The sequence below is a fragment of the Herpailurus yagouaroundi genome, unplaced genomic scaffold (genome assembly GCF_014898765.1).
Source record: "Herpailurus yagouaroundi ecotype Mexico unplaced genomic scaffold, PumYag 182, whole genome shotgun sequence".
In the NCBI taxonomy this organism is placed as follows: domain Eukaryota; kingdom Metazoa; phylum Chordata; class Mammalia; order Carnivora; family Felidae; genus Herpailurus; species Herpailurus yagouaroundi.
In genome coordinates this window covers 60,531,662-60,541,082 of record NW_024412413.1, presented here as the reverse complement: position 1 = coordinate 60,541,082, position 9,421 = coordinate 60,531,662, and the positions used below count along the sequence as shown (strand labels likewise).

Below are 9,421 nucleotides of genomic sequence, written 5' to 3'. Positions count from 1 at the left end.
TGCCTTAATCCCCGAGGCTGCCCTAATCCCAGAGAACTGTGAAATCCTTGTGGTATTTTCTATCTACTTTAAAATTGGTCCTGGGGGCACCTGGGTGGCTCAGTCTGTTAAGCATTCAACTTCAGCTCAGGTCATGATCTCACAGTTCATGAGTTCAAGCCTTACATTGGGTTCTGTGCTGACAGCTCAGAGCCTGGAGCCTGCTTTGGATTCTGTGTCTCCCTCTCTCTCTGCCCTTCCCTCACTCACGCTCTGTCTCTCTCTCTCTCAAAAATAAATAAACATTAAAAAAAAAAAAACTTTCCACTCCTGTAACTGGAGTGGAAATGAAACTCCAGAGGGATCTATTCTATAAACCACATTCTGAAGCCCAAGGTAAAGCAGAGTCCAGGGAAATGAAGTACAATGCAATCACTTCTAACATCAGATTACTGACAATCAAATAAAAGTGTCAAAATGTGCTTCTACTGGCCTGCTGGGCTACTTTTCACTATATAGCTATTGAAATATTATTTTTATGTTCTATTCCTCAGATTCAAGGTTTGTGATTTATTAATACAGACTCATTATATATCTGAAGACAGTGATGAAAAATCATTCTGCAATAACATTCATTCTACTAGGATTGACAGATGACCCACTACTACAGGTTTTTCTTTCAGTATTTCTGTTTTTCACCTACATTTTCACTGTTGCTGGAAATCTAATCATTATTCTCCTCACTCTGGTTGACTCTCACCTCAAAACACCCATGTAGTTTTTCCTTTGGAATTTTTCCATCTTAGAAATAATATTTACAACTGTCTGTGTTCCTCGAATCCTGTACAGCCTGACAACTGGGGACAAAAGTGTTACCTATGATGCTTGTGCCATCCAATTCTTTTTTGTCATCCTCATCGGAGCTACAGAATTTTTTCTTCTAACTGCATGTGCTATGATCACTATGTGGCCATCTGCAAACCCCTGCACTACAGTACCATCATGAGTGAAAGAGTATGCACCATGTTTGTCCTTTGCTGTTGGCTGATTGGGTTGTCATACTCCCACCGCTTAGCCTGGGAGTCCAGCTAGATTTCAGTAACTCTAATCTCATTGACAATTTTGGCTGTGATGCATCTCCTCTTCTGAAGATTGTATGCTCAGACACCAATTTGTAGAGCAACTTATTTTAATCATGGTTGTGCTGACCCTCAGTCACATTATTCTGGGTAATTATGTCCTACACATACATCATCAAGACTATTTTAAGACTCCCTTCAGCTCAGCAAAGAAAAAAGCCTTTCTTCACTTGTTCTTCCCACATGATCGTAGTCTCCATCTGCCTATGGAAGCTGCATCTTCATCTATATCAGACCAGCAAAGGAAGGAGTTGCCATTAATAAGGTGGTGTCATTGCTCAAAACCTCAGTTATCCCATTGATAAACTCTTTCATTTACACACTACGGAATAAGCAAGTCAAACAAGCCTTCAAATACTCAATTAAAAAGATGGCATTTCTTTCAAAGGATTAGAAAACTAAAAAGATTTTTTAAATTAAAAAAATAGATATCTAATGTCACTTCTCACTTTATCCTGATTCCAAAACATTTGTGATCTATTCCCATAGATATTCCACAGGTTTTTGTTGATACAAATTTACTGTCTCCAAATTTTTTTGGTGTATATATTACCTTTTTCTAGGTCATAGTGTGTTTACAATACCCTGGAGTCTGTTTGAACTTGAGTTTGTTGTTGGACACCAAGCAATGAGATAAAGTGGGGTGAGTCTTGAACAAGTTTAAATGACCTCAAAAGAGGTCATTACATGTTTTTCAGACAAGAAGAGATCAAACCCTTGAACAGGATAATAAGTGTCTGCTTCTCTGGGGCTTCAGTAAAATCTACTAACCTGTGCCCTCTAGTAACCCCTGGAGATTGTGAATTCAATTTGCATCAAAATTAACTCATCCACAAGATTAGACTTGGTTGCGTTTCCAAAAGTTTCAATCCTGTAGTTACAGGAGATACAGGTTTTTGGTTGTTTTTTTTTTTTTTAGGGAAGTCATAGTTTCCTAACTCCTTTTTCATACCTTGAGATGGAAATTTAAAATCCTGAGATAATCACTTTTCTTTCTGCAAGGTCTCCAGATACTTCAAAAAAAAAACAACCAAAGTTACAGTTCTTATATTCCTCATTTTCGACTAAAACATTCCATGATAGCAGCCACTTGGTAAAAGCAAGCCATAATGGCAGCCAACATTCAAGGGGTGACAAAACCCATCTACTTATAGGAAGACTGCAAAGTATTATGGATATTTCTACACATCAACATTTAATGGGTGCTTGACTCATGTCTAAGCTAGATGGCAAGATCTTGTATGGTATCTCATCTCCTACCTTCCCTGCTATTCCTACCACCAACATTCACCCCAAATGATAATAAAATTCTATTAGGTAACAGAGTGCTACTCATTTTCATTGGTTTTTTTAAAGTTTTTATTAAATTCCAGTTAGTTAACATACAGAGATCAACGGAACACAATAGAGAGTCCAGAAATAAACTCACACCTTAAGTAAATTAATCTATAACAAAAGAGGTAAGAATAAAGAAAAGACAGTCTCTTCAACAAATGGTGCTGGGAAAACTGAACAGCTACCTGTAAAAGAATGAAACTGGACCACTTTCTAAAACCATACACAAATATAAACTCAGAATGGATTAAAGACCTAAGTGTGAGAACTGAAACCATAAAAATCCTAGAAAAGAACACAGTGATTTCTCTAATATCATTGGTAGCAACATTTTTCTCCAGAAGTTTTTCATCTTTCCAAACTGCACCCATTAAACAATAACACCACATCACCCCTATATCCAGCCTCTGGCAACCACTGTTCTACTTTCTGTCTCCACCAATTTGACTATACTAGGTAGTTCATTTAAGTGGAATTATACAATAATTTACCTTTGTGTCCAGCTTATTTCACTTAGCATAATGTCTTTAATTTCATCCATGTTGTAGCATGTGTCAGAATTATATTACTTTTTAATGCTGAATAACATTTCCTTGCATGTATATACTACATTTTCTTTATCCATTCATTTGTCAGTAGACATTTTGGTGCTTCTATCTTTTGATTATAGCGAATAACACTGTTATGAGTATTGGTGTACAAATATTGGTTTAATCTGCTGCTTTCAATTTTTTTAGGTATATACTGAGAAGTAGAATTGTTGGATCCTATGGTAATTCCATGTTTAATTTTTTGAAGCATCTCTATAATGTTTTCCACAATGGTTGCACCATTTTACATTCCTACCAAAAAGTCACAAGACTTGCAATTTCTCCACTATTTTGTGGAGTTCATACGTAAAAGTGAATGTATGAGGGCAGTAGCATAAAGGCAGAAGAGTAAACATAGAAGTCACACTTGTATGACTTGTGTATATATTGTATGTATATAATTATATGAAGTTATATATCTTTAAATGAAGGTAGATTGTGATAGGTTTAATATGTATACTATAAAGAAACCAGGGATGCCTGGGTGGCTCAGCTGATTGAGCATAGGACTTCGGCTCAGGTCATGATCTCACAGTTTGTGAGTTCGAGCCTGGACTGGGCTTGCTGCTGTCAGTACAGAGCCCACTTGGGATCTTCTGTTCCCCTCTCTCTCTGCCCCTTCCCCACTCCCATTCATGCTCTCTCTCAAAAATAATAAAACATTTTTAAATAACTAAAAAAAATAAATCCAAAAATAACATAACACATGTTTATAACAAATAGGTTGACAAATGGAATCAAAGGGAATTAATCTCAAAGAAAGCCCAAAATTAGAAAAAAGAAACAAAGAAAAAGTACTAATAAGAAACAAATAGTAAATTATATTTAATTCCAAGCATATCAAGAATCATATCAAATATAAATTCTGTCAACATCAAACTTCAAAGGCAGAAATTGTCACAATGGGACATCATCATGCCTCCAAATCAGATACCGACCCCCAGCAACGGGCTGCCTTTGGCTCCTCCAGCATGCAGCCAGCAAAGATTTATTGACCAATTGGTATATCCCAGGCACTGAGCTCGCTCTGGTGGGTAACAAAAGCAGACCCAGAACTATTTGCACTCAAACCAAAAATGTAAAATTACACCTGTGATGAGTCACTGCAAACGAGGTGATCTCGCTGACGTCAGGGAAGTCTGGCTTCTGGAGTCTGACACCTACTCTGCTACAGCTCCATCAGCATGTTCAACGGAGCAGCCAGCGATGAGGCCAAGAGGCAAATCTCTGCTGTGACACAGCCTCAGGTCCCATCTCCTCCACAGGGAATAAGCTCCTCCTCCAGCTCATCTCTGACCTCAATGTCATGGCCAACAGCTTCTCCATCTCTTACAAGACACTTGCCTCTTTGTGCTGCCAAAGAAAGGCAGGCCCGGGGCCGGGGGAGGATGCCCCACTCCCCAACTCTGACCCCAAGCCAAGACTCCCACTGAGGAGAAACTGAAAGTCCTCATCTGAGACCCAGGCAGCTCCAGGGGAACCCCAATGCACCCCGTGTCCCCTGCCCAAAGGATAGATAGGCACCTTACAGAGCAACTTTTGAACCAGCAACCTGGTGGTGACTGCCAACAGCACAGTCCATGGTTCGGCGCCCAGCGGAGGGCCTCACTTCTCTGTCAGTCTCATTGGTGCTGACAAAACTGGAGGCCTGAACATGCCCTGGGCACTCACTGACACTCCCCTCAAGTTTTGCCTGCCCTGCAAGCAGTGCCCCCGGCATGAAGAAAGGAGCCAGTTATCTGACGATGGGCCAGGTGGAAGAGAACAGAGGTCCTATCCTTCCTCCAGAGAACTTCATGGCTCTCTACTGATCCAACCAGGCCCAGACCCTCACCAACCTCAGCAAGAAAAAGTGCCTCTCCCAGCCTGTTCAGGCTGCTGGGTCCCAGACCTGAAACCCAGGCCAGTCCCCCAGACCCTAGTGCTGGGGACTCCTTTCTTATCCAAATAAATGCTTGACTTAAAAAAGAAAGAAAGAAAGAAAGAAGGAAAGAAAGAAAGAAAGAAAGAAAGAAATTGTCACATTGGGAGGAAAAAAACAAGGCAACTCGTAGCTGTCTAAAGAAAACTAACTTTTAAAATAAAGGCAGAAATGGGGGGTTAAAAATGGGAAAATATATACAATGATAACACTAATCAAAAAAAGTTGGAGTGGCTATATTAACATCAATGTAAATTAAAGCAAAGAATATTAATTAGGATAAAAGCGTAGTTTTTTTTCCAATGACAAAGGGGTTTATTCTTCAAGAAACCTTAACTACCCTAAAAACTTATGCATATAATGAAGAGCCTCAGGGTGCCTGGGTGTGTCAGTTGATTAAGCCTCCGACTTCAGCTCAGGTCATGATCTCATGGTTCACAAGTTCAAGCCCTGAGTGTGGTTCTGTGCTGACAGCTCAGAGCCTGGTGCCTGCTTCGGATTCTGTCTCCCTCTCTCTCTCTGCCCCTTCCCCACTCGTGCTCTGTCTCTCTCTCTCTCTCAAAAATAAATAAATAAATAAATAAATAAATAAATAAATAAACATTGAAAAACATTTTTAATAAATAAAGAGCTTCAAAAATACATGACACAAAAGCTGATAAAACTGCCAGGCAAGAAGGAAAAAACCAGAATTATAGTAATAAATGTCAGCATGCATGTCTCAATAATTAGCTGAATCATAACCCAGAAATTCATTAAGTATACAGAAGTCTTAGCTCCATCAACATGATCTGTCATCTATAGAACACCCTAAGAACAAAAAGAGTAGAACTGTTTTAAAATTCCCAGGTAATATTTATCAAGTTAGACAATATTTTGGGCTTTAAAACAAGCCTCATTAAATTTTAAATGATTCAAATGATACAAAGTATATTATCTGGCCAAATGGAATTGAATAAGAAATCAGTAACAAATTTTCCTGAGAAACACCCCTAACTAGAAAACGAATATCAAAATTTGTGGGATGCACCTAAAGCACTATTTGTAGGGAAATTAATGGCTCTGTAGCAACAATAGTGATTAAAATCATTGTAATGTGTATCATTGGCCATAATCTTAGCCATAGCTGTATAGAATTTCATCCAGGCACTTTGCCCCCTGTATAAAATTGAGGTTCAGTTGCTATGGATATGGGAAGAAAAACACCAGACCGGATATCTCCAGTCTCTGCCACAGCCCATCAGGATGTTCTTCAAAAACTCTAAATATAGAGAGAGATCTCCTTTCTCCCCAGCCTATCCCCCGTGCCAGGGAAGATTTTGAATCGCTCTCTGCCAACCATGGGGTGACAAAAGTGTGACCTGATGTGGCTAGTCAGTGTGACAAACCTCAGCAGAGGAGCAATGGGTGGATCTAGTACAGGGACAGCAAAGACACCTGCTTCCGTGGGGACAGGAGGAACACACCTCTGTTCCATCGTGTGACACCAGGATCAATAGGAACAGCAACAGAAGTGACAGCAAAGAGAGTCAAAGAAAAAGATCTATTCAAGTTCGCTGGGCAGTAATAAACTATAGCAAAATCAAAAACATATCCTGGAACCAGGCAATTTTTTTATCCAGTATTTGGGATGCAAAACTCCAGTGCTTCAACCTCCAAGAGTAGTTTCATTGGCTACCTGAAAAGTCTTACGTAGAAGGAGAAGTGATGAAAAGAAAGGCCAGGTAGCACTAAGAGAACATCAAGTTTGACATTTAAATATGGGTAAGTCTCTTAAATATTAGGACAAGTAGTTAGAGTAGCATGAGGAAAGAAGGATATTTGTATTCAGATAAACTTTTATCCAAAACCTGCACCACCACTGTGGGACATTCTGACCAGTCATTTTTTGTTTGGTTGGTTTTGTTTTTTTAATTTTGTTTGTTTGTCTTTGAGAGAGAGAGAGAAAGCAGGGTAGAGAGAGGGAGAGAGAATCTTAAGCAGATGGAGCCCGATGCAGGCTCAACGCAGAGCTCAATCCCACCACCCTAGGATCATGACCTGAGTCGAAATCATGAGTCAGACGCTCAACTGACTGAGCCACCCAGGCACTCCTGACCAATCATTTGTCTGCTCTTCAGTTACTTCTGTAAAATGAGGATAGCTTCTTTTTACTTTAAGATTTATATCAAAAATAATACATTATATATATATATATATATATATATATATATATATATATATATATAAAGTGCCAGAGTGTCTAGTTCTAGGAGAAATATAAAGATTCAACAAAGAAATCAAAATGGAATTCAGATGACATCAGACCATCCTCAAGGTCTCTGAGGACATTGTTCCCATTGCTGCATGTGTTTTTACATTGTTGATTATACTGCCACCAATTCATTAGTAATTTTTAAAACTGGGTCACCAAGGACTATCTTGTTCACTCAGATGTTCCCTGTGCACTGGTAACATACTAACATATAAAAGAAATGATGCTACTATAGAATTTGCAGGGAAGCCTGCCTCCCTGCCCAGGAAGATCAAATGTGCCCCTCTGACAAAACTAGAGAGAAACTTCCTTTACCTCTGCATCTTTTCTTCCTTTAAACTAACAGAATGACTGGGAAATCTGGTATCTGGTGCTATTTTAGACTTGGTGAGAGAAGAGGAGGCTGAAACTGGGCTCTTAATATCAGAAGCCATGGTAGTCTAGGAGAGGTCAGTCAATTGTCAGGCTTGCCAGTGAGAGAGTGCATGTGTGTGCACACACTTGTGTGGAAGGTGAGGCTGGGGGTTGTGACAGGTGGAATATGAGAGTGGGAACAGAAGTACACACAGAACCCTTCATCAACTGAATGCAACTCAAACTGTGGTTCCCTCAAGGGTCTCAGATAAAGAACTATTGGAAAAGTAAGTGCTTAATTGTCATGCCATATTTTTCCAAATTCTCCAAACATGAGCAGAGGGTGAACACAGTTTTAAGATCTGGAATTCAGTTCATCATAATTGATAGTGCAGAAAAGTAGTCAACAATCATTTCTGATATGCTGTTATTTTGAAGGAACATGAAGTTAGAATTTTCTTCCCATGGTTAATTTATAACTATGAGTTGAGGAAGCTCTTAATAAAGAGAAAAATAAAAGGCAACGGAAAAGACACTGCCACCCAATAATACCCTAATGTCATAGAAATAAAATAATGGCAGTATTATAAATTAACTTACAGGGAACCTCCCCTTATTCTCTGTTATTTGGGTCCTTTTTGCCACTTTTCTCTTTTTTTACTCTTCTTGAATCTCTACTCTCTAGTACATGGGCAGCCTCCATCCCAAAGGAAGACTCAGTGAGGTTTGTTCCAAACATAAGGAGCATCAAAGTCTCTCAAATATAGTCACCTGTAATAGGCAGTCAATGAAGGAATAAACTGACTCTCAGTCACTCATCCAACTTCCAAAGTGACTGAGAGTAGGTAGTTTTGCATAGGTAAGTCCTCAAGGCCTAACTGAGAACATTAATTAAAACACTACTTATGGGAAGAGGGTGATAAATTGTATTATTTGTTTAATGAAACTGTTTCAAATGTTAATTGATCTGAATTCAAACTAAATAAATAACTTTTAGTCTCCCAGAGAAATTTTCCCAATATAACAGAGAGCGTTGGTATGATTGATTTCTGGGAAAAACCAAAATGTAGCAGTCTTAGATCCAAAGGATCTGCTCCCACAGGCTTAACTGCATTATTAAAAGTCACAACAAGCTTCATGACTTAAAACAGTGTCGTTGAAGGTTAACACTATCATATTAGGCATTTTAAACATTAAATTCATGATCAGTCAAATGCTAATATGACTGAGTTCGTCAGTCTTTCTTATCAATGTAGAAGAATTAACATTTTGATAATAGAGGAATAATTTTAGATCCTAAGAACTTCCTAAGAGAAAGAGAAATGGAATTACAATGTCAATAGCCAGTATAAAGATTTAAACTCTTCTACAGTGGAAGGGAGGGAGGGAGAAAAATTAGGAATGGAGAAATGATCCTGACCCATCACTCTGTTTGACCTATCAGAGTCTTCTCCTGGCAAGTACATGGCAAGATACCATCCCTCCAGTAAGTCATTTCTCCTATGAGCTAAGGGGGGGAGAGGTTGTCTCTGTTCCAAAATCCTGTGAATCCTGAGCAATACGCCTTGCTAACTCAGTTTATGATGACAGATGTCACAGCCAACTTCATAAAAAGAAAAAAAAAAACTAGAAAAACTGAGTGAATATAGGAAAATATAAATAGCTACCAATATAACTAAGAGTGATTGCCAAGGAACAAGCATGGAGCAGTTATCATCCCAAATCCAAAGCTGCATTTTCACTGTTATCTTGTGTTACGATGTCACTGAGTATGCACCAAAATGAAATATTGTCTCCTACTGGTAGCCTGAAATCTCCTTGGGGAAGCAACGTGTTAATGACTGGAGCT

The 9,421-nt window shown here is 38.9% G+C and overlaps 1 pseudogene; it reads left to right on the top strand.

Moving 5' to 3' along the window:
- The first annotated feature begins 586 nt into the window (after nt 1–586).
- Nucleotides 587–1,512, top strand: LOC121041101 (olfactory receptor 6C2-like; annotated as a pseudogene).
- Nucleotides 1,513–9,421: the final 7,909 nt, after the last annotated feature.